Source organism: Garra rufa, chromosome 1 (assembly GCF_049309525.1).
Source record: "Garra rufa chromosome 1, GarRuf1.0, whole genome shotgun sequence".
In the NCBI taxonomy this organism is placed as follows: Eukaryota; Metazoa; Chordata; class Actinopteri; order Cypriniformes; family Cyprinidae; genus Garra; species Garra rufa.
Window position 1 is genome coordinate 92,087,130 of NC_133361.1, and position 24,127 is coordinate 92,111,256.

General features: G+C 43.1%; 1 non-coding gene across 1 annotated transcript; it reads right to left on the bottom strand.

Annotated features, from left to right (window-relative positions):
* Window positions 1–20,381: 20,381 nt before the first annotated feature.
* On the bottom strand, window positions 20,382–20,500 carry LOC141299264 (5S ribosomal RNA). Its single transcript, XR_012341742.1, has one exon. It is a non-coding gene; the product is annotated as a 5S ribosomal RNA (ribosomal RNA).
* Window positions 20,501–24,127: the final 3,627 nt, after the last annotated feature.

Here is a 24,127-nt window from a genome sequence, read left to right on the forward strand (position 1 = left end):
CTAAGGCCATACCAGGCCATTTGCTTTACTGTAGTTTCAAATCCTCAAATTGTGACTATGTAGAGTATGTCACTCAATTCCATGTGTTGATTTCTCTCAATCAAAATATTACTAATAATAATAAGAAAGCATTTTTCTGTTGTTAAATTACACAATTCTGTCATTTTTAACTATACACTGCTCACACAGTGGGTAAAACTCTTCACAGTTTGCACTATGAAAGTCACACACAGTACTTTAAAACGTTTTTAGCCTTATATCACTTTTACCTTCATAGTGTCACGACTGTGTGTATGCAACAAGACTAGAATTAAACTAAACTTTTTTTTTAATAAAATCCACAAAGGGTAATCCAGACCGGTAAGGAGAACATACATCCAACACAATGTAAAGACATTTTAGACCGGTCAAAAAGGAAGGGACAAGCAGGAACTTATATACACAGGATAATTAAACTCAGGTGCAGCAGGAAATAATTAACTAAACATGACCAAATAAGGAATCTAGAACCAAACAGAAACGAAGATGGGAAAAAACAAGGCAAAATCAGTCCATAAATGTGACAAAACTCCCCCCTCCCAGATGTCTTGCGTCATATCAATCAACCGGGGAGGGGTATTGGCCCCCTGAAGGCCGGTAACTGAGGGAGACATAGAAGGCCTCCAGGGCGAATCAAGGAGCTTGGAGAGCCTTTGTTGATCAGGAAACTCAGAAAGCCATGGCAGATCATGGAGCTCAGGAAGCCATCGCAGATTGGGGAGCTCAGGGGCAATAGCTGTACAGACAGTTCAGGGAGCCATTGTTGATCAGGAAGCTCAGAAAGCCATGGTGGAGCAGACGGTTCAGGAAACCATGTTGGAGCGACCTATGGCTCAGCTCTTGGCCCAGTCCCTACAGCCGGAGTCAGCCTGGGAGTCCTTAAGAAAACATACAACACAATATATAAAATATTTACATTAAATTCTAACAAATGTTACAGCCACACAATATATCATGTTTATAAAATATCTATACATTCCTACATATACATTATGACATACACCACCACCATATACAGTTGTTCAAAAGAATAGCAATGTGTCTAAAAAAGTGAGTAAAGCTCAAAATCATAACTTTTATTTTAATACACACAAATGCATTGGGAACACTGCAAATTATATTTTAAATCAAAACATGAAAAAAAAATTATCAAATTTGTTATTACTTCACTGAAAATGAAGAAAAATAAATATTAGGCTGGTATTTCAGTCCAGAACGATACTATATGTGGTACAACACACCACAATTCCCCTGCATTTTTTGGTTTTGCCTCAGAAATCACATATATAAAACAATTGAACGTAAATATGAAACAAACCTCACATTAAAGCATTTATATAAAATCATTCCCTGTATTTGTGAAAACTACATACAGTATATCAAAACCTTCAAATATCCATGTTTACAAAAACTGACTACAACGAAACAAATATTCTAAAACAACATTATTGTTAAATGTACATGTAGATACAGTCACAGACGTCAAACACCACAAAAATATTTGCGCTTTTGGCGTACCTTGGAAACGGTGAAGAATGCCTTTAACTTAAAAAAAAAAAATTTGCCTCTTTTTGCCATCTTCCTGATCCCTGTTGTCATTATTGGAAATAAATACTTTTTATTGGGAGTATTGTTACAACACTACTTAAATATACACATGATATTGTCTTATAATTTTAACTTACCTAGAATAAAAGTGCACTGGTGGCGATGAAAGCTTCTAGAAAACATGACCCTCTGCCACACCTCAGTACATCCAGAATCTCATCACCCTTCTGGAACCCGGAGCCAGGTTTTGTGTAAAGCTGAACACCAGGTGGACCTTAAATTCAAGGCAAGTCTTTCTGCTGTACCTTCTACATGTATGCCTTGCTCTTTGGGTTGATGAGGCACAAACCAGTGGTGTCAGTATCCCAGTATCAAGGCACAAGTTTCTTCAACTCCCTGTGTCCTCTTGCAGTGACTGAAGTGACTCCTGAAGTGAAGCTCCTAATGTTACGTCAGAGGACATACGGCGATGTTTATCACACATTCCAGGATGTCAAAAATGTTGTCGCGCTGCAAAAAGTACAAATGTACGGTGTACGCACCATTCATTCACATTTACACATATGGCCGTAAGCTAAACAAACGCGGCAAATTGCTAATCAGGGGTGTAGTGGTGCCGGGAGAAGTGGGTATATGCTTCATTTGTGAATTTCCTTTTGAACTTTCTATTTTAACGCATTTGTTTACTGGATCCTTGGACTAAAATGTTTACAGGGGTTCACTGGTTTAAGAAATTTCTGATCGTAAAAATCTGCTTTTTTTATTTGTAAGGTATTGTTTTCATTATCATGTACTGATTTATATTAACTGTTACTGGTGCGGGAGACGGAGCGGGTGCAGGTGCAAATTGCGCAATCATCAGCAATCATTGAATATTTACATTTATTCACATCTGGATGTGCTGGACTGCCATGATTTTGACTAATGCAGGACACTACTGAATAATGCACATCATGTCACACACACAGACGAATGCAGAGACGGAGGTAAGAGTATATAAAAATGAGGTAAGTTTATTAAAACAGCAGGTAAGTTTCAGGCAATTGCAATGTTGATTTGAAAGATGGATAGTCTTATCTGAACAGTCCTTGGGTAATGGTAATGTGGTAAGCCGGCACAGAGGAGTGAAACAGAGTCCAAACAGGATCCAGAGGAGCAGCATAGCATGGAGTGCGATCTGTTCACCAGATGGTGAGTGACTGAATGCAGTGCGTATATATAGGGTGTGGTAAGTGAAGTCAGGTGCTAGTAATTAGTACTCAGGTGATCCTGAACGAGTGGGAGGTTCTTCTGAGGGTGTGACTCTAGTGTGTGGTTGAGGTGACATCCTGACATTACCCCCTCCTCCAGGGGCGGCTCCCGACGCCCTACTCCGACGTCGAGGGCGACCACGACCGCGAGGGGCAGGACGATCTGGGTGGTTTCGATGGAAATCAGCCAGGAGTTGAGGATCAAGTACATCGTCTCTAACCACCCAGGAACGTTCTTCCGGTCCGTACCCCTCCCAGTCGATGAGATATTCCAAGTGTCCCCTTCGACGTCGGGAATCCAGGATCTCTCGTACGGTGTAGATAGACGGTTGATCCAGGATCTCTGGAGGAGGAGGTCCAGCTTCAGCTCCGGTGGACTCTGTGGGAAAGAATGGTTTCAGGAGTGATACGTGGAAGGTGGGGTGAATTCTGTACCTGGGTGGGAGCTGAAGCTGGTATGTGACTTCATTGATCTGCCTCAGGATTTCGAACGGACCAATATAGCGGGGACTCAGCTTGCGACAGGGTAGCCTTAGCCGGATGTCCTTGGTGGAGAGCCACACTTTGTCTCCAGGCTGGTATGATGGAGTAGGTCTCCTGTGAGCATCGGCAAAGTCCTTGTGTCGACGGATGGCTCTCTGGATGTGACGATGAGCTGAGTCCCACACTCTCTCGCTCTCTCGAAACCAGTAGTCTACAGCTGGAACATGAGTGGGTTCCTCCGTCCAGGGGAACAGCGGAGGCTGAAAACCAAGCACGCACTGGAAGGGTGTCAGGCCGGTGGTATCTTGGCGTAGGGAGTTTTGTGCGTACTCGGCCCACGGGAGGAACCTGCTCCAGCTGTGTTGGTCATCCGAACAGTAGGCCCGGAGGTAACGTCCCAGCTCTTGGATCTTTCTCTCAGTCTGGCCATTGGTCTGCGGATGATATCCTGAGGAAAGATTGACAGACACACCGAGAGATTTGAAAAAGGCTTTCCATACGTGAGAGATGAATTGAGGACCCCGGTCCGATACTATTTCCTCGGGGAGACCAAAGTGACGGAAGACGTGCTGGAAGAGGACCTCGGCGGTTTCCAAGGCCGTAGGGAGACCTCGTAGGGGAACCAGTTTACACGCCTTGGAGAATCGGTCCACGATAACGAGCACACAGGTGTTGCCTTCAGAGTTGGGAAGGTCCGTCACAAAGTCAACCCCGAGGTGGGACCAGGGTCGCTCTGGAACAGGGAGAGGCACCAGCTTTCCTGCGGGCAAATGACGAGAGGTGTTAGTTGTGGCACAGACCGAGCAGCTCTGGACGTACCTGATGACATCTCGGGCCATACTGGACCACCAGTAACGAGATTGGAGCAGCGAGAGGGTCCTTCTGCTACCTGGGTGTCCAGAGCCCGGAGATTGGTGTACCGTGTCCAGAAGGTGTTGTCGTTGGGAGCTTGGGACATAGATCTTACCTTCTGGACACTCAGGCGGAGCAGGCTCTTGGAGAGTGGCGTCTTGGATCCAGGTGTCGATGTCCCACTGGATGGGGCTAACAATGATCTCAGGGGGAAGGATGTAGTCAGGTTCAATGGGGGCATCACTGGAGAATTGTCGAGATAGAGCATCTGCGGGTATGTTCTTTGATCCGGGACGGTAGGTAATCTTCAGCTGGAATCGAGTAAAGAATAAGGCCCATCTGGCTTGTCTTGGGTTGAGCCGTTTAGCCTCTCGGAGATATTGGAGATTCTTATGATCGGTGATGATCGTGACTGGATGTTTAGCCCCTTCCAGCCAGTGACGCCACTCTTCCAAGGCGAGCTTGATGGCTAATAGCTCTCTGTTGCCTACGTCATAATTCTGCTCCGCCGAGGACAGCTTCTTGGAGAAGTAGGCACAGGGATGGAGGAGTGAGGAGTCACCAGCCGCTTGGGACAGCACTGCTCCGACGCCGATGGTAGATGCGTCGACTTCGACCACGAAGGGACGCTCCGGATCCGGGTGGTGCAGAAGAGGAGCAGTGCTGAAAATCTTCTTTAGTTGGTGGAAAGCTTCGAGGGCAGGGGAATTCCAACTAAGATGTTTAGGTTGTCCACGAAGGAGGGAGGTCAGAGGTGCAGTAATGGAACTGTAATTCTTGATGAACCGGCGGTAGAAATTGGAGAAACCCAGAAATCTTTGCAGTTCCTTGATGGTGTGGGGTTGAGGCCAATCTTGAATGGCTTGCACCTTTTCTTGGTCCATTTGCACACCCTCGGAGCTGATGTTATAGCCCAGGAACTGTACCGCTGTCTTGTGAAACTCGCACTTCTCCAGCTTCAGGAATAGGTGGTGTTGACGTAGGACTTGGAGGACCTGACGGACGTGCTGGCGATGTTCGGCCTGGTTCCGGGAGTAAATCAAAATGTCGTCAATATAGACTACTACAAACTGATGTAAAAACTCCCGGAACACCTCGTTCATAAACGTTTGGAAGACTGAGGGACTGATGGACAAACCGTAGGGCATAACCAGATACTCATAGTGGCCAGTTGGTGTTATAAAGGCCGTCTTCCACTCGTCTCCCTCCCGAATACGAACGAGGTTATAAGCACTCCGCAGGTCCAGCTTGGAGAAGATGCGAGCTCCGCGGAGTTCCTCGAGGGTGGCAGGAACGAGTGGTAGTGGATAAGGCTGTTGAATTATCTGAGAATTGAGTTGTCGATAATCTATACAGGGACGGAGACCTCCATCCTTCTTACCCACGAAGAAGAAGCTGGAAGCGGCCGGTGAGGTAGATGTGCGAATGAATCCCTGTGCTAAAGCCTCTTGAATGTACTCCTCCATCGCCTGGTGCTCCGGGTTGGACAGTGGATATACCCGTCCCTTGGGTAGTTGAGCTCCAGGTAGCAGATCGATAGCGCAGTCCCATGGCCTGTGTGGAGGAAGATGGGTGGCAGCTTGCTTACTAAATACATCCTCGTAGTCCATGTACTCCGCTGGGATTTCGACCGAGATGTTAGTATCGGGGCTTTCGATCTTTGTAGAAGCTATGGATAGAGAGCCAGAAACAGGTAGTTGAGAGGACATACAATTCTTGAGACAGTGCTTACTCCAGCCGATGATGTCACAGGGATCCCAGCGGAGTTCTGGATGGTGGATGTGTAGCCATGGACGACCGAGGATGATGTCGACGGTGGAATGCTCCAGTACCAGAAATTTAATCCTTTCTTGATGAAACAATCCTACTTGCAGAGTGACAGTTGGTGATGAATACCGAATCCGCCCACGTCCCAGTGGTTTTCCTTGAATAGTTCGTACAGCATACTCTGGATAGTGTCGTTGTCGGCGTAACTGAAGATTCTCTAGACAGTCTTGGGAGATGAAGTTATCCGACGCACCTGAATCAATAAGAGCAGAGAGACAGAGATGGCGTTCGGCAGTATGAATTGTTACTGGAATTAAGGTAAGTTGAGCAGTCGGTATTTCTGATTGAATTGTACTCACCACTGGACGTGGGGGTCTGACTGGACAGTTGTGCAGAAAATGACCGGGTTGGCCACAATATAAACAGAGTCCAGAGGTGATACGGCGTTGACGTTCCGTCCTGGAGAGTCTAGTGGAATCGATAATCATGGGTTCTGGTACTGGAGGACAAGCTGCCACCGTAGCGGACTGAGGAGCGGTTTGTGAGGGCTGGCAGGCGGCTAGTCGCTGGGAAACTCGAGTGGTTCGTTGTAGAAAAGTCTCTAGACCGATGGAATCGTCGTACAGCGCCATGGCTGCTCGAATGTCTGGATGAAGGCCTTGTCGGTAAGCTCCTAGCAGAGCGATCTCGTTCCAGCCGCTAGCCGCCGCCAGCGTGCGGAAATTAAGAGTGTATTCGTGCACCGAAGAAGATCCTTGTTGTAGCCGGAAGAGTTGGTCTGAGACTGTGAGTATACTGGTCGTGGTGCTAAATACTTCGGAAAAATGACTGGTAAACTGCTCAAAAGAATGAATGATGGGATTATTTGCATTCCAGATGGCTTTGGCCCATTGTAATGCTTTGCCGGTTAACAGAGAGATGAGAAAAGCTACCTTGGAATCGTCCGTGGGGAATTGTTGTGGTTGCATCCGGATGTATAAATCGACCTGTAGTAGAAAACCGCTGCACTCAGCCGCTTCTCCAGCAAACGTTGTAGGAATGGCCATGGGACTTCCTGAGGCAGATGGCGGCTGTGGAGATGGTGTGAGAGCCGCCTTGAAAGCGTTGATGAGTTCGGTGAAAGGGTTTGGTGCAGTGGCCTCTTCGGTGGTCATTTCGGTACGATCTGGTCTTCTGTCACACACACAGACGAATGCAAAGATGGAGGTAAGAGTATATAAAAATGAGGTAAGTTTATTAAAACAGCAGGTAAGTTTCAGGCAATTGCAATGTTGATTTGAAAGATGGATAGTCTTATCTGAATAGTCCTTGGGTAATGGTAATGTGGTAAGCCGGCACAGAGGAGTGAAACAGAGTCCAAACAGGATCCAGAGGAGCAGCATAGCATGGAGTGCGATCTGTTCACCAGATGGTGAGTGACTGAATGCAGTGCGTATATATAGGGTGTGGTAAGTGAAGTCAGGTGCTAGTAATTAGTACTCAGGTGATCCTGAATGAGTGGGAGGTTCTTCTGAGGGTGTGACTCTAGTGTGTGGTTGAGGTGACATCCTGACAACGACATCCACGGTTCAATACGCGCTTGTGAATTGCGGTTTTTCGGTTTTGCATCTAAATCTCTTCCTTCCTTTTATTTCTCTTGGAATTTGCTGTATGTTTGCCCACGATTTCATGTGCTGAAATGAGAAAACGCTTCCCGTCTTATATTTGAAAAAAATAACGCAACACGCAGAGCATCTTCCATTCTAATGACATGCAATGATAAGCCTTTCTAAACCTGTTGTCCAACAAAAGTTACATTATAACTTGTTTTTAATTCACAACATCAGTCGAGTGTTTGAAATAACTTCCTTATGTTGTGATCTGATGTGGATTCTCATCACAGAATGAAGCAGACAATAAATTCTGTACTCATTCAATGTATGTCGATTAGCAATGGCTTATGAAAATACCCGAGATGGCTTGAAGAACACAGATAAACCATATATTATTGCAGACGAGTGTTTATTGTCCTTATATTTCATCATTCAAAACGTTTACCGTTAAATCTTGTTTTTAATAAGTTGCAGCAATAGCGATGCTTTTATCCATATTAGAGAAGCTGGAACAGAAAGTTATTAGCACTACTTCTTTGATGCATATGTGTTTTGTTTTTGCACAAGGGCGCACTCTGGCATCCAGTATGAATAAAACCCATTTTATTTAGCGTAAAAATCTAAAAAAATATACCTCTCTCAAAAGAAAAAATAAGCAGACACATACTAAACCACACTTTATCTAGTGTGCAGAGGTTTACAGGAGTATTTGGTTAATTTGTTCCAAAAAAAAAAAAACACACTGAAGTGGCAAGATATCAGAACCGAACCGAACCGAAAACCGTGGTTAAAAACCGAGGTACGTATTGAACCGTGGACTAACTGTATTGTTGCATCCCTAGTATATATATATATATATATATATATATATATACACATACATATACATATACATATACATATAGCTAACCTGGCTGCCCCCTCCTAAGTTACTCCCGCCATAACAGCACTTTTAACCAACAAGACAAGCTTAGTGTAGGGCTACATGCACACCAAGAGCCAGCGTAAATACGCTCTGGGAGCCCATCTTTGTATGCTTGAACCACATACATTTTAGAAAGTCATGAGTTGACGTTAGCTAAAATAGAATTATCTTAACTCTGGATGTGTTTCCGTTGAAAGTGTCTTTGGAAGTTTGATGTGGTCCCACACGACTCAGTGATCAGAATGTGGCAAAATTTGCACTCAGCACTGTGTTTTTTCTTTAAACTTCCCGATATTACTGTTTTGTGGTTCAAATATCCAAATTTTATGATCGCCGATTACGCACTCATCTTTGCTAGTTGATAAACAGAAAGATATTTCAACACAACACAACACAGAACAAAAAGTGTAACAAAGACAAAGAGACAACCATAAAACAATACATGCATGACATGTGACATAAAACCACAAAAATAACAAATACTAACATATTCAATACATATTAAATAACATTACTTATGTTATACCTGCTACTTCTTCCTCAATCTGCATCGCAACTTCAACTTCTTTGTCCACTGTATCTGTTATGCTTACTGGTTGCTGAGGAGCCAGAGTGATAACTCGAAGAGTCAGAACTAGATCCAACGAACGTATTTATTTATAATAGACAGGGAATCCAGAAAAACGCCAGCAAAATAACTTTAAGACGACACAAAGACACAGAAGGGCAAACGACTTTTAAAGGGTAAAACTAATGACTGACAGGTGGAGACAATAATGAGGGACAAACCAACTACAGCAGAACAACAGGGGGAGACAAAGGGAGAAACCAAATCAGAACAATGCAAAAGACCAGAAACACAAGGAAACATGTAACAGTATCTTCGTCCACAACTGTTCCAACTGCCACCTTTTTGTTCCTCAGATATTAAAGGTACTTCACCTTCAGTTGACTCTTCAGCTACTTCTCTGACCCATGGAACTGAAGCTACTTTTTGCTGGTACTTCTTTCTGACTAGATGCTGCCAATGCATGAATTGATGTTTTTTTCAAACAAAAAACAATGTTGTTTTGCATTTTGATTTTACACTTTTCCAGACTTAACTCTTCAATATCCTGGCTATCTGCAAGTAAGTGTAACAGCTTCTCATCTATCAAATATCGTTTCAGGACACTGTTGGACAAGTTCACATCTTCTTTGCCAAAACTGCCCACGATGGACTCTTTCCCTTTTGCAATGCATTCAGAGTTCTGGCAATTGTGCAAAAGTGCACATCTGTGACACCGATGATACTTTCCTTGTGCATTCAAATCTGTCTGCCAAGCTTGGCATTTTCTGCACCTTCGTGAAATGGTAATCTCTGCAGCGTTGATCTCCCCAAACAGGGGCGTTGCTGTGAATTCTGGGCCCCTGACCCAAATGATTATGTTCACAGGATCTTCATCCACTGTGAACTCTTCAACACGAGTAGGAAGTGAAATGTCTTCCAGCTCCTCAATCTCTGTACTATGTTAAATAGTCAAAAACAGGTATCCTGCATACTGCCTGGTGCAGATGTTTCGGATGCAATAGCTCTTTCCACTGAATAGCTACTAATCTATATTACATATAACATATATAATTTCTAATACAAGTATAAATTTACATATTTATTTTTGATTTGAATATCACTGTTACAAAAAAAAAGACAAACTAAAACAGAAACATTTACTCATAATTAAACATTTACTTTGAATACATTAAATTCTTTTCAAAGGTCAATAAGGTAATAAGTATTTACCATGAAATTATTTTAATTATAATAAATATACTTTTGAAATTCAATTATATATATTTTACAAAACTAAATATGAGAAAATTAAGCTGTCAGTGTAACAAATTAACTTAGTTATTTAAAAAAAACAACTAGTTGTATATATATATATATATATATATATATATATATATATATATATAAATATATTTTAACACAGTTAAAGGAACACACCACTATTTTTGAAAATAGGCTAATTTCCAAACTCCTCTAGACTTAAACATTTCAGTTTTACTGTTTTGGAATCCATTCAGCCAAACTCCGGGTCTGGCATTACCACTTTTAGCATAACTTTGATTAGACTGATACCATATCGCTCAAAAATGACCAAAGACTTTAGAAGCTTAGGCACCTTAGGGTGTACTCACACCAGGCACGGTTGACATGAACCGGGCCAGAGTACGATTGTCCCCCCTCACCACTCCCCCTCTGGCCTGCACTCACATAGGGTTTCAGCATTCGTGCCGGAGCACGCTTACGTCATGGTTTGACGGTTTCAAGATAAACAGAAAGAGCGGCGTTCTCGCTGAACGCAATAGTCCATCGCTCTTTTTACTTTGTGGATAGTAATTTTGAGTCGTTTTTTCTGCGGTGGTCCACAGCCTATTGTTAAACATGTCTATTGCGTTTGTGGCATGAAATTTTTCACGCAATCGTGCTGCTTGTATGAGGAGGTTTGCAAAATACCAGCTGAAGTGCAGCAAGGATTTTGCAGCTTTGATTATGGACTATAAAAGCGCTGATTACCTCGCAAAAGCGTGACATCACACGTCCTGTTCCGTGCTCCAGTTAGGTTAGCGCTCACACTGCATGCGAACTGCGCCCGAGTCCAACTGAACCGTGCTCTGGCCCACCTCTTCCAAGCGGGCCAGTGCCGACTAATCGAGCCGCGCCCGGGCACAGCTCGGAGCACTCACACTAGTCAAACGAACCGCGCTATGGTGGTCAAACGCACTCGGGCACGGTTCAAACTAACTAGTTTGAGTACATCCTTAGAGTTGACAGCACATGGCTTGGTGAGAGCATCAGTACCTTTGTACTTGAACTGCTTGATGCGTCGGTTTAAAACTGAATATGTATGCCATTGTTTCTTCTTAATGAAATACTTCAAGCACAAGGCAACATCATTGGATAAGACAGCTTTGAATATGTCATGCCCTAAACAGGGTGGGAGACTGGGCTGGCGAACAAGGAAAGATTTCAAAATATTTAAAATAGAGTTTACCTTTATGCCTTTGATGGCTTGACTGGAATCACTTTGTAGATCATAAACAGCAGAATTGTAACTTTCAGGGGTGCGCTGTGGACCACAAACACTTGGGTCATCACTCAAAAACGTCTCGGGTTACGTATGTAACCTTAGTTCCCTGAGGGAACGAGACGCCGCGTCTAGAAACGCTATGGGGAACGCCATTGGCGGGCCGCACTCTGAATCATGTCTACAACCAATGAAATGACGGGAGTGACGTCACAGGCGCGGTGACGTCATCGACCAGGAAGTATAAAGCACGTGCGTTTGAAGCCGCGGCAGCTCTAAGGAATGAAGCGAGCGCCGCAGGGGCGGGAATTATGGTCCGAGACGCGGCGTCTCGTTCCCTCAGGGAACTAAGGTTACATACGTAACCCGAGACGTTCCCTTCCGGGAACTCGAGCCGCGTCTAGAAACGCTATGGGGAACGAGACTACCAACGCCCCCATAATTTCCAGGACCCTGCGCTGTGTCTGCTTGACCAGGGTGGAAAGAAAAGGAGCCCTTGTCTAGCATTCCGCGGACAAGAAGGCCCTGTGGACCTCGGCCCTCGGGCACACGAGGAAAGGTAGTCTTCCTCTGTCTGGTCGCCAGCCAGAGCGAGAGGTACTCCGCGGCCCTCAGGCACACGCAGAGTCTTAGTCCTTTGTCTGGGAGATAGCCAGAACAAGAGGGACTGCAATAACCACTGTCTATGTGGACAGAAGGAAAGTGGTCCTCGGTCCTCAGACCCACGAGGACGGTGTACTCGACCTCAAGAGTACTCCTCGGCCATCAGGCTCGCGAGGAGAAAGTAGTCCTTTGTCTGGGGTTCCGCCAGAGCAAGAGGGACTCAAGAGCTCGGCCTGGTACTCCGCCAGGACGCGAGGGAATAAGCCTTTGTCTAGCCTTGTGCGGACAAGAGGGCACTGCAGTCCCCGGCCCTCAGGCACACGGGGAGGACAGTATGGGCCTCCGCTTGGTAGCCAGCCGGTGCAGGAGGCACTCCTCGGCCCTCGGGCAGACGAGGAGTCTTAGTCCTTGGTCTGGGAAAGGCCAGAACCAGAGGGACCGAAGTACACTCGGTCTGGTGGACTTCCAGAACGCGAGGAAGATAAACCATTGTCTAGTGTTCCACGGACAAGAGGGTGATATGATCCTCGGCCCTCGGGCTCACGAGGATGGAGTTCTCGACCTTTGCCTGTTTACATTAATAGGTGCAGAGGGAGAGACGGACCTCAGCCAGGTGGTCCACCCCTGTCTGGTCGCCAGCCAGAACGAGAGGTACTCCTCGGCCCTCGGGCTCACGAGGAGAGGTAGTCCTTTGTCTGGGGTTCTGCCAGAGCAAGAGGGACTCAAGAGCTCGGCCTGGTACTACTCCAGGACGCGAGAGAATAAGCCTTTGTCTAGCTTTGTGCGGACAAGAGGGCACTGCAGTCCCCGGCCCTCGAGCACACGGGGAGGACAGTATGGGCCTCTACCTGGTAGCCATCCAGTGCAAGAGGCACTCCTCGGCCCTTAGGCAGACGAGGAGTCTTAGTCCTTGGTCTGGGAAAGGCCAGAATCAGAGGGACCGAATTACGCTCGGTCTGGTAATCTTGCCAGCACGCGAGGGAAATGGACCATTGTCTAGCATCCCGCGGACAAGAGGGTTGTAAGATCCTCGGCCCTCGGGCACACGAGGATAAAGCAGACTTAGTCTTAGTCCGTTGTCTGGGGAGGGCCAGAACAAGAGGGACCGAGCCATAGTTTGTCTTAGCCTTGCCAGGTCGTAAGCCGTAGAGAGAGGTACTCCTCGGCCCTCAGGCACTCGAGGAGTCTTAGTCCTTTGCCTGGGGTTACGCCAGAGCAAGAGGGACTGAATGAACTTGGCCTGGTGAGCCTACCAGGGCTTGAGAGGGAGAACCTTTGTCTAGCTTTCTACGGACAAGAGGTGAAGTGATCCCCGGCCCTCAGGCCCACGGGGAGTTATAGTCCTTTGTCTGGAATTCGCCAGCCCAAGAGGGACTGAGTGAGCTCGGCCTGGAAACCATCGCAGGACACGAGAGAATTGTCCTTTGTCTAGTCTTCCACGGACAAAGGCTTCAAAGATCCGGAAAACGCTCCTCGGCCCTCAGGCACACGAGGAGGATGTGGCGAGTAGCGACTTCTCTTCTTTTAACTAAAAGAATGCGCCTAGAGAAGTCTCCTCCTGGCTAGGGAGATGGCTGATCTTAGTGGCTTTTCTCTAAGTTGAGTCTAAGACGAAGGAGCCTGGAGCGGCTCTGAGGTCGATTTCGTAGAACCTGACGAAGGTCAGGGGCGAGGACCAACCCGCAGAATTGCAGATGTCCTGGATGGGGACACCTGCCGTCAGAGCTTTCGAGGCTGAGAGGCCTCGAGTGGAGTGAGCCTTGATTCCGATCGGTGATGGGAGACCAGAGGACTCGTAAGCAGTAGATATAGCATCAATGATCCATCTACTAATAGTAGGCTTAGCAGCCGGGTGGCCCTTCTTAGGAGGGCCGTAACAGACAAGCAGCTGTTCTGATTTGCGCCACAGGGCAGCTCTGTGGACGTATGCATCTAATGCTCTGACTGGGCACATGCAATTGAACTTCCTGTGATCCGGCTCCAGGAAAGGAGGAGGATAGAACGCTTGTAGCGTGATAGGCTGTGGTGCTAGGGACGGGACCTTCGGTACGTACCCGACTCTGGGGTAAAGAAAAGCTTTGGCCATCCCAGGGGCAAAGTCTAAGTGAGAAGGGGCCACTGAAAGGGCCTGAAGGTCCCCTACTCTCTTTAGAGAGGTGAGAGCTAACAAGAGCGCTGTCTTAATGGTAAGCATGCGATCTGTGATCTCCTCTATGGGCTCAAATGGAGGCTTGCATAGAGCTTCTAGCACGACAGCTAGGTCCCACGTGGGAACCCTGGGTTTCACTCGAGGCCTCAACCTGAGTGCACCACGGAGAAAACGAATGACCAAGGGGTCTCTGCCCACTGAGAGGCCACCGTGAGGGGCGTGGAAGGCAGATATAGCCGCCACGTACACCTTCAGAGTGGAGTGAGCTAGCCCTGCGGAGAGGCGAGTTTGTAGGAACTCCAGAACTGTACCGATCGGGGCAGTTAACTGGGTCACAGCTGTGTTCGTAACACCATCTAACAAACAGGTTCCACTTAAGGCCATAAAGTTTCCTCGTAGAGGGAGCTCTGGATTGAAGAAGGGTCTCAACAACCTCGGTTGAGAGACCAGCTTCTATGAGTTGCGCCCCCTCAGGGGCCACACCCATAACTTCCACCTCTCTGGGTGGGGGTGGCAAACTGCGCCCCCAGCCTGAGACAGGAGGTCCCTCCTGACGGGAATCTCCCATGGAGAGCCGTCGAGGAGGGAGACTAGGTCTGAGAACCATACTCGGGCCGGCCAGTACGGGGCTACTAGCAACAGCCACACTCGGAACCGGCGTACTCTTTCCAGAACTCCCGGGAGCAGAGCGATCGGGGGAAAGGCGTACAGACGAAGCCTCGGCCACGTCTGTACCATAGCGTCCAGTCCAAGAGGAGCTGGAGGAACTAGAGAGAACCAGAGGGGACATTGCGATGTCTCTCGAGTCGCGAAGAGGTCCACCTGAGCCTGGCCAAACTTTCTCCTAGAAACCTAGAAACATGAAGTTTCTCCTAGAAACATAGTTCCTTGTTAGTTTTCTGTGTCGACGTCATTGATTTCACCGCAGCTGGGATGTGTTCTATTCACAGTTAACGACCCTATGCCCTATTAGTTTGTAAGATTTCTCCGACCACTTCGAGTGATTTGGAAGACTTAGTGTTGTGAAGACTTGGTGTATTTTGATTGTAAATTCACTTTGAAACGATATAACAGCGTGACCATCGCAATTATTCTCCCTTCGAAGTGCCCTACGAAAGCATTATTTATGGTGGTTGGAGCGCAGCCTTGATTTCGTTTGTGCGAAGAAAATGTCAGTTTGCAAGTGAGTATCTTTGTTAAAACATTCCCAAAGACAAATTCTCCTAACAATATTTGTAACATAGTACGTTAGAGTTTTTCACTTATAATTAATGTTATCTGTAGGCCTACTGTTCACGTATTCAGCACATACAGTGTGTAAGAGCCACATAAGTTATTTGTTTATTTATATTGATGTGTTTAAAGTAATTGAATTGAGCAATTGTAAAATAATTGTATTTTAATTATTTAAAATATTTTTTACAAATATTGAAAATTATGCTGATGTCATTTCCGGCAAGTGCCGTTAGAACTTGTTTTATGCAAGATTGGAGTGACCGTTCAACATTTCCAGTTAATTTTTGTTATTAAACTTGCAAAAACAAAATTGCTGGACTTTGGAATGATTTGAGTTAAAAATGCACTCACACAAGTAACAAGCAACGGAAATCAGACGTTAGACAGATTGCTATCACACAGTGCATAGAGTGTTAAGTGTTAAGAAAGTTATAAATAAGTAGCTTAAGTTGTTTTGTGTTGTGTTCACAGAAGTAGTAAATGGAATATTGTCATAAGCTTTATAAAAAATATATAGCCTACTTGTTTGCAAAAGTATTTAAATGAAGTCTGCAGGGACAAACCATATAGGCCCAAAAAAACAGAATATTTATCAACACAAGTTATGTCAGATTCATTTAAACAAAAAAATACAGTATCCAAATTGTAAAAAAAAATAAAAAAACCTAACCAAACATTCTGAATTAACAGTTGTCTGACTTCTGCTTCAGGATGCATTCTGCCTTGATGTGTGTTGATCATCATCATCATCATCATCAGAAGTGCCATCTTCCTCAGCACCAGCAAGACCCCTGTCTTCCTCATCAAGAAGTTGGACATTTTCCTTGACTGCAATGTTGTAGAGAATTGCACTAACCACAATTACAGAGCAGCATTTGGTGGGGTTCAGCTTCAGGCCACCACTGGACTTGCTGATACAGCAGTCCTATAGCCCTCTCCACTGTAGAGCGTGTCCTTCCATGGGCCTGATTAAACCTCTCCTCTGCAATGGTGGCTGGATGCTGCACAGGTGTTATGAGGTATGGGCGAAGTGGATAGCCACTGTCTCCCAGCAGCCAGCTATCCCCAAAGCCACCGTCTTCAGCCACCTGGCAAATTGCAGAATTGGCCCATACAAAAGAGTCATGTGTGCTCCCAGGCCATCTTGCAACAATGTCTGTAAACATCCCCTGGTGATTACACACTATTTGGACATTAATAGCTGGATAGCCCTTCCTGCAAATGTATAATGGCTCATTTACAACAGGGCTAGCTACTGGAATAAGGGTGCCATCGATAATTCCAATTACTCTGGGGATGCTGGCATTGCTATAAAACTGTCGATTGGCCTGCTGGATTTCTTCTGGTGTTTTGGATAAAATCAGAATGTCCTTTAAAAGGTGTAACAGCAAAGGTGTTACTGCTGTCACAGTTTTGCTGACCGAAGACTTGCTGAGACCTAGGCCATCACCCACCACCTCCATGAAACTCCCAACAGCATAAAAACGCAGTGCAGCTAACAACTGCACTGCTGGACTTAAGGCAAAGTTTCTTCTGGTGGCCATCTGAAGGTGTGCTTTCACCATCTCTAGTAGTTCAAGGATCTTGTTCCTTGGAAGCCGGAATTTTCTCAAGATGGCATCATCAGTTAGTGTGTCAAGGGGGGTGAAATGTGTCCTTATATAGGCATTTATGTAAACTGTCTGACTTCTGTGCCGCCTTCTATGCTCAAGCTGTAGAATTCTTTGTAAAGCTGCCATTGTTGAGCACTTGAAACACATATGCATGCCGTTTTTATTAGGAAAGTTCTTAGTACACCTGCTGCACCATATCAGAGAGATTATAGAAACACCTTAGCTAACAATCAAGATTTGTTATAGTAATTTGGTACAGCATTATCCTATTAATGCATTAATTACTTTTTTGTTTTAAACAAGGCTGTTGTCATACTGTTGGTTCCATAGTTGTCATGCCATTCTTAAAAATGATCTGAGTACTTAAAACAGTGTTTTGTGCTATATTTGGCTTATATTGTCATTGATATAATGTTGTGAATTAAGAAATCCTTACATAGACAACTTTATGTATGGTTTTAGTGTATCTGATGGTGGCTTACCACTTTAAATTAAAAATTCCATTTCATACATATGCTTCATAATTGGGCTTAGTCACATTATTCAGGTATTTAATAAGGGATGACAAGACATGGTAAATGCTTTAGCGTCACACATCAATTGCCCATATTTTGAACTGGCATTAGTATACTACTTTGATGAGTCAATTTACTTTTCCACATGTTAAACTACTGTATGAATGCCAAATGTACTAGCAAAGCACTTACAGGTCATATACAAAAAAAAGCACTTACATATTACAAAAGAGTATGTTTGGACATAAAATAGTATATTTTATTTTGTGTTTCAAATCAGCTGATGAAGGCTTTGAACTGCTTTGTCACTGAAAACACACATAGCTTCACCAGAGCCCCATTTGCCAGACCCAGTCTGTTTCCACCTCCCACGACTAGGACGAGGGGTTGGATTTTGGGAGGCATGGTGGCCAACAATGTAGCCAAAAAATAAAAATACATACATACATACATACATATAAATAAAAAGAAGATGAAGATGAAGATTGTTACATCTGTGGGTCTGTGAAAAGAAAATACAGTTTCAAAAAGTTACAAAGCTGTCAGTCACACATGATTTGACTTTACATACTGAGTAATGCATGAACAATGCCATTTGCACTTACTATCAGTTGGTAAAACATGGTTAAGGAGGGCCTGTTGTTGTAATAACTCTAATTTAGCCCTCCTGTAGGCCATTACCTCCTGATGATGTCTGTCTTGCCGCTCCCTCAGGGCAGTCAATTCTTTCTTAATTTCCTGGAGTTCAGTTTTTTTTTTTCAGACTGAAGCAGCTTTGCACTGCAGCCACAACGTCCCCTGTTTCTCCTTTGTCGGGAGATTAATGACTGGTGTTCTGGAATATCAGGAGGACGTTGCTCAGCACATGAGAAGGCCTCAGACTGAGTTGAGTCAGGGGAAGGGAGTAATAGCCCAGGACCCACTGCTGATACTAAAGGGCTAGACTGGAGGAGGCCTGATGCTGAAGGGCCAGACTGGAGGAGGCCAGATGCTGAAGGGCCAGACTGGAGGAGGCCTGATGCTGAGGGCCAGACTGGAGGAGGCCAGATGCTGAAGGGCCAGACTGGAGGAGGCCTGATGTTTGAGTCCTAGTTGATGCACATGCATCAATGCCTCCAGGGATCCCTTCCAATGCTTCAGGCCCCAGGATGGCCAAAACTTTCTCTTCCTCTGCATTCAGAGGAGGAACTGAATTGATACCCCCCCCCCACCCCCCCAGTCTTCTTTTCTTCCCTTCTACGTGCTGCAGCCCTCCGTTTGGTAACACTTGTGAAATCCCTCCACTTGTTCCTTACTTCCTCTGGGCTTCTCTCATACCCATTGCCAGAAGCATTTATTTTTTGTGTGATTTCAGCCCAAATTTTCTTTTTGTCTGAATTTGTAATAGTGTTTTTTAGTTTTGAGAATAGCATGATTTTATTATTTCCCACCTCATCCAAAAGAACTATAAGCTCTTGTTTTGTAAATTGTGGCTTTCTTGTCTTTTTTTTTTTCAAGTCAACTCTCATGAAATCATGGCTGTATGGCAAAGGGACTTAAATAGAAAATGATCTTGAGCAAAATAAGCAACAGGTGTTCACAACACTAGATCAATCACAGTCTTTTCAAAACCCATAATTTATTTTAATTTGAATTGTACTGATTGTAGGATCTTGGTCGAACAAAGCATCAAACAGAAAATGCCACATTCCAAAGAAACAAAAGGACCCTCTTTCCAGCCATAAAATTTATCCATGACCATCACATGATGATCACCAGACGCCGACTAGTCTACTAGCCTTCCCTAATTTTGACCCGGCCTGCCCGGTTAACATTAATTCACGTCAGGAGCACAGGAAGACGGTAATTCACAGGACACTAAAACAGTGATAACGCGCCCAGTGAGCAGAAACCGCTCTTTGTCTGGGAGCACCCAAAAAAACAGATGTCCAGTTTTTTCCTGACATAAATTTCAATCATATAAACAGAAAAGGCAGATTTACATGAGCCTGTAGGTCACAGGATCCGTCCAGCGTGACTCTCGTGACCTTTTTGGACATCTCGCCTCCCTCCTCTGACATTCCTAAACACACCCCGTCTCTCAATTGAAGAGCACACTGCAGAGACAATCTTTAAGAAACGATCAGCAAATTCGTATTGCTATTAGAAGCAACAGTATCATGTTTTCATGTTTTCTTTTATATGCGGTTAAAAGAATGAGACATAAAAGAAGATTGGTTTAAATAGATTTGGTTTATTTACAAGGTTCACATAAAAGACTTTAAAACAACACGATAAAACGAGGTAAACGCTGTTAAAAGAATACAGTTCATTTGTCCATACCCTAAAAACAGTCCAAGAATCCCAGTGTGTTGATAAGTCCAATGTGAGTGTCCACCGGTGTATATACAATCCACAGAAAGTGTAATCCAAAGTTTGCAGGTGGTGAATGGAAAGGTGAGCTCTAAAATTAGCAACTCCTCAATCCAACAGTTTGGTGACTGTCCTTTGTTTGTCATGCTGCTCTCTTATACAGTTGTACTTCCTGCTTCCTGTCATGTGTCTAGTCACATGGCAGGCCAACCATCCATTTTTAAAGACACACACTCACTTAAAATGTTAAGAGTAATAAAATGGCCTAAAAAACATGTAAAACACTTAAAACTCTATAATACATTTAAATGATTGTAATAAATAGAGCGGTAAAACACGTCTTTCTAAAAGCCAGCATATTATATAAATAGTGAAGAAAAGGCAAAAGCTTACAGCACCTGGTATTCCCAGGCGGTCTCCCATCCAAGTACTAAGCAGGCCCGACGCTGCTTAGCTTCCGAGATCAGACGAGATCGGGCGCTCTCAGCGCGGTATGGCCGTAAGCGAGGGCTGCTCCAAAAAGTGGGCCATTTAAAGATCAGCCTCCGTAAAAGCCAGCATATTATATAAATAGTGAAGAAAAGGCAAAAGCTTACAGCACCTGGTATTCCCAGGCGGTCTCCCATCCAAGTGTAACAATCGGCCTTATCAGCCGAGTTACAAGACTAAAATGGGGTCAGATTTAACTGTGAGAGATGACTAGTGGTTAAAAGAATGAGACATAAAAGAAGATTGGTTTAAATAGATTTGGTTTATTTACAAGGTTCACATAAAAGACTTTAAAACAACACGATAAAACGAGGTAAACGCTGTTAAAAGAATACAGTTCATTTGTCCATACCCTAAAAACAGTCCAAGAATCCCAGTGTGTTGATAAGTCCAATGTGAGTGTCCACCGGTGTATATACAATCCACAGAAAGTGTAATCCAAAGTTTGCAGGTGGTGAATGGAAAGGTGAGCTCTAAAATTAGCAACTCCTCAATCCAACAGTTTGGTGACTGTCCTTTGTTTGTCATGCTGCTCTCTTATACAGTTGTACTTCCTGCTTCCTGTCATGTGTCTAGTCACATGGCAGGCCAACCATCCATTTTTTAAAGACACACACTCACTTAAAATGTTAAGAGTAATAAAATGGCCTAAAAAACATGTAAAACACTTAAAACTCTATAATACATTTAAATGATTGTAATAAATAGAGCGGTAAAACACGTCTTTCTAAAAGCCAGCATATTATATAAATAGTGAAGAAAAGGCAAAAGCTTACAGCACCTGGTATTCCCAGGCGGTCTCCCATCCAAGTACTAAGCAGGCCCGACGCTGTTTAGCTTCCGAGATCAGACGAGATCGGGCGCTCTTTTTTTTTTTTTTTTTTTTTTTTTTTTATTAAAGAAATTTCATAATACAAATTTTCCAATGTGTGCTTCACATTAGAAGTCTCACGACATAAAATAAATAAACATGAAAAAATACATCACATTATCATCAACAAAGCAAAAGGAACACATTAAACATAAGATGAATTTTCAACCAATAGAAACATCAACAATACAATATAGTTGTCCACACAAAGACGAAAGAAAATAAAAAAAAAATAAAAATAAGATAAAATATAATCTACTCATCTCGTATTTTTTGTTTAAAATCATGCCTTTTATACTTAAGATTTAGAAAGCTCTTTCTCTTCCTGGCAATTTGCACATGAAATTCTCTAAAACATTACAAACTGTTGGTGTAAAAACATCATAAAAAGCTTTCAGCATATTTTCACTTTTAAAATACACATATAATTGTTCTACATATACTTCTATTTTCCTTTTAAAAACAGTCCAAACCTCTAACACCATTTTTTCTTTTTTGGCCACAATTCTTCTTTCCCAAATTGCGCTTTTCATTAACATTATACACAGATTTATAAACTTTTTGTGTTGACCCTTCTTTTCCCAACCAAACATCACTACTCTTTTCCATTCCATTACACTTTCATCCCAACCTTCGCTCACATCTTTAATTAAACATTTACATTTCCTTAGAAAATCCTCCAATTCTTTACAATATAAAAACAAATGTAAAATCCCCTCTTCTTTTTCATGACACACTTTACACATTGGATTTTGTTCCATTCCCACCTTGTTTAAAACAGACTCAGTAAAAACCGCTTTATGCCTTATAAAATATTCCAAACATCCTAACTTTGTTTCAACACACCTCCCCCTCATGTTTCTCCATATACATTCTTCTTTTAGATCCTTGAATTTTTCCACCCAGTACTTATTTACAATCGGCTCTTTAAAAACACCATCTCTAAAAACACAATAAAACATTTTTACAGTACATTCTTTAAAATCATACATTTTTCCCCCCAGTTTCACAAAAATATTTCCCTCTGTTTGCTCTCCTTCCATACTCTCTATTCTTTTAATCCACTCTTTGGGTATTGCATTTTTAATAATTTCATATTTATTTGTTATTTCTTGTTTACTGTATTCTTCTTTTGCTTCCTCCATCGCATCCACAATATATTGTATCGGTAAAAAACCCTCTTTAAATTCATACAAAACATCTCTCACTCTTGTTATCCCCACATCCATCCATTTTTTAAAAAATATTGCTTTCTCTTGTTTTAAAATGTTGTTATTTAAGAACAGAGGTTGATTTAAAATGTTTTCTCTTCCATGCGGATTGTACTCGATTTTCGTTAAAAAATTCCCCCAGGCACTAAAAATTTCTCTATAAAATTCGGGTAATCCTTCCGTCATCCAAATTTTTGTTTTCATCCATAATATTCCGTCCCCCATGTTAAAATCCCCACATTTGTTTAAAAAGTATTTCATTGTTTTTTTCCACTCAGTTTTGTTATCTTGTTGCAGGTATTTCTTAACAATTTTTACTCTCAACGCATTTTTTCGCTGTTCCACATCCATTAAACCTAAGCCCCCCTTCTCTATCGCCCCTAAAATCGTATTATGTGCAATCCTTGCTGGTTTCCCCTCCCATAAAAAGTCAAGAAAACATTTCTTCAACCTCCGTTCTGTCCATAAAGGTATTTCAGAAACATATAAAACATACCAAAGTTTAGAAACCATTAAAACATTCAATATTAAAACCTTCCCCTTCAAGTTTAAAGTTCTCAATTTCCAAAAATTTAATCTTCTCTCTATATCTGTTACTAGTTGCTCCCACATTTCATCTCTTACTTTCCTCTCATTCTTTCCCATTACAACTCCTAAAATCCTCATTTCTTCCACTTCCTTAAAATTAAAACAATCCATTAAAACCATAGCTTTACCAAATCTCATATATACCGTTTTCTCCTCATTTACTTTACTTCCAGACCCACTACAATATTCTTTTACCAACTTCATAACTTCTTTAACACTCTCTTTTCCCTTTACAATTATTGTTGTGTCATCAGCATATTGAAAAACTTTCCCCTCAGCCTTATTTCCCTCAATTTCTATCCCTATTAATCTTTCATTCTGTTTTATAGCCAGTCCCAAGGGTTCAGAAACAAGTGAGTACAATAATGCTGAGAGTGGACAACCCTGTCTTATTGACCTTGTTATTTTAAAACACTCTGTTAAAAACCCATTACATTTTATCTTTGTTAGTGCACCCTTATATAAAATCTCAATCCATTTAATAAAATTTTCCCCGAACCCAAAACTCCTTAAAACCTCAAATAAATACCCGTGCTCAACCCTATCAAAAGCTTTTTCAAAATCCAAACTAATTATATATCCTTCTTCATTTTTTTCTTTCATGTACCATATCGTGTCCCTTATACTCATTGTTATGTCGGCTATATCTCTTCCTTTGACTCCATATGCTTGGTTTGTTTTAATTATACTTGGCATTACTTCCTTTAATCTGTTTGCTAAAACCTTCGCTAAAATCTTAAGATCTGTATTCAACATCGTGATTGGTCTGTAGTTTTTTAGATCTACTTTTTCTCCTTTCCTTTTATATATCAATTTCATTAACCCCATCCTTGTTCTTTCATTAATCTCTTCCTTTTCAAAAATTTCTTTAAAAACCTCATTTAAAATCTTTGTTAAAACTTCTTTAAAACAAACATAAAATTCAGTTCCCAAACCATCTATTCCTGGACTTTTCTTTTTATTCAGTTGATTT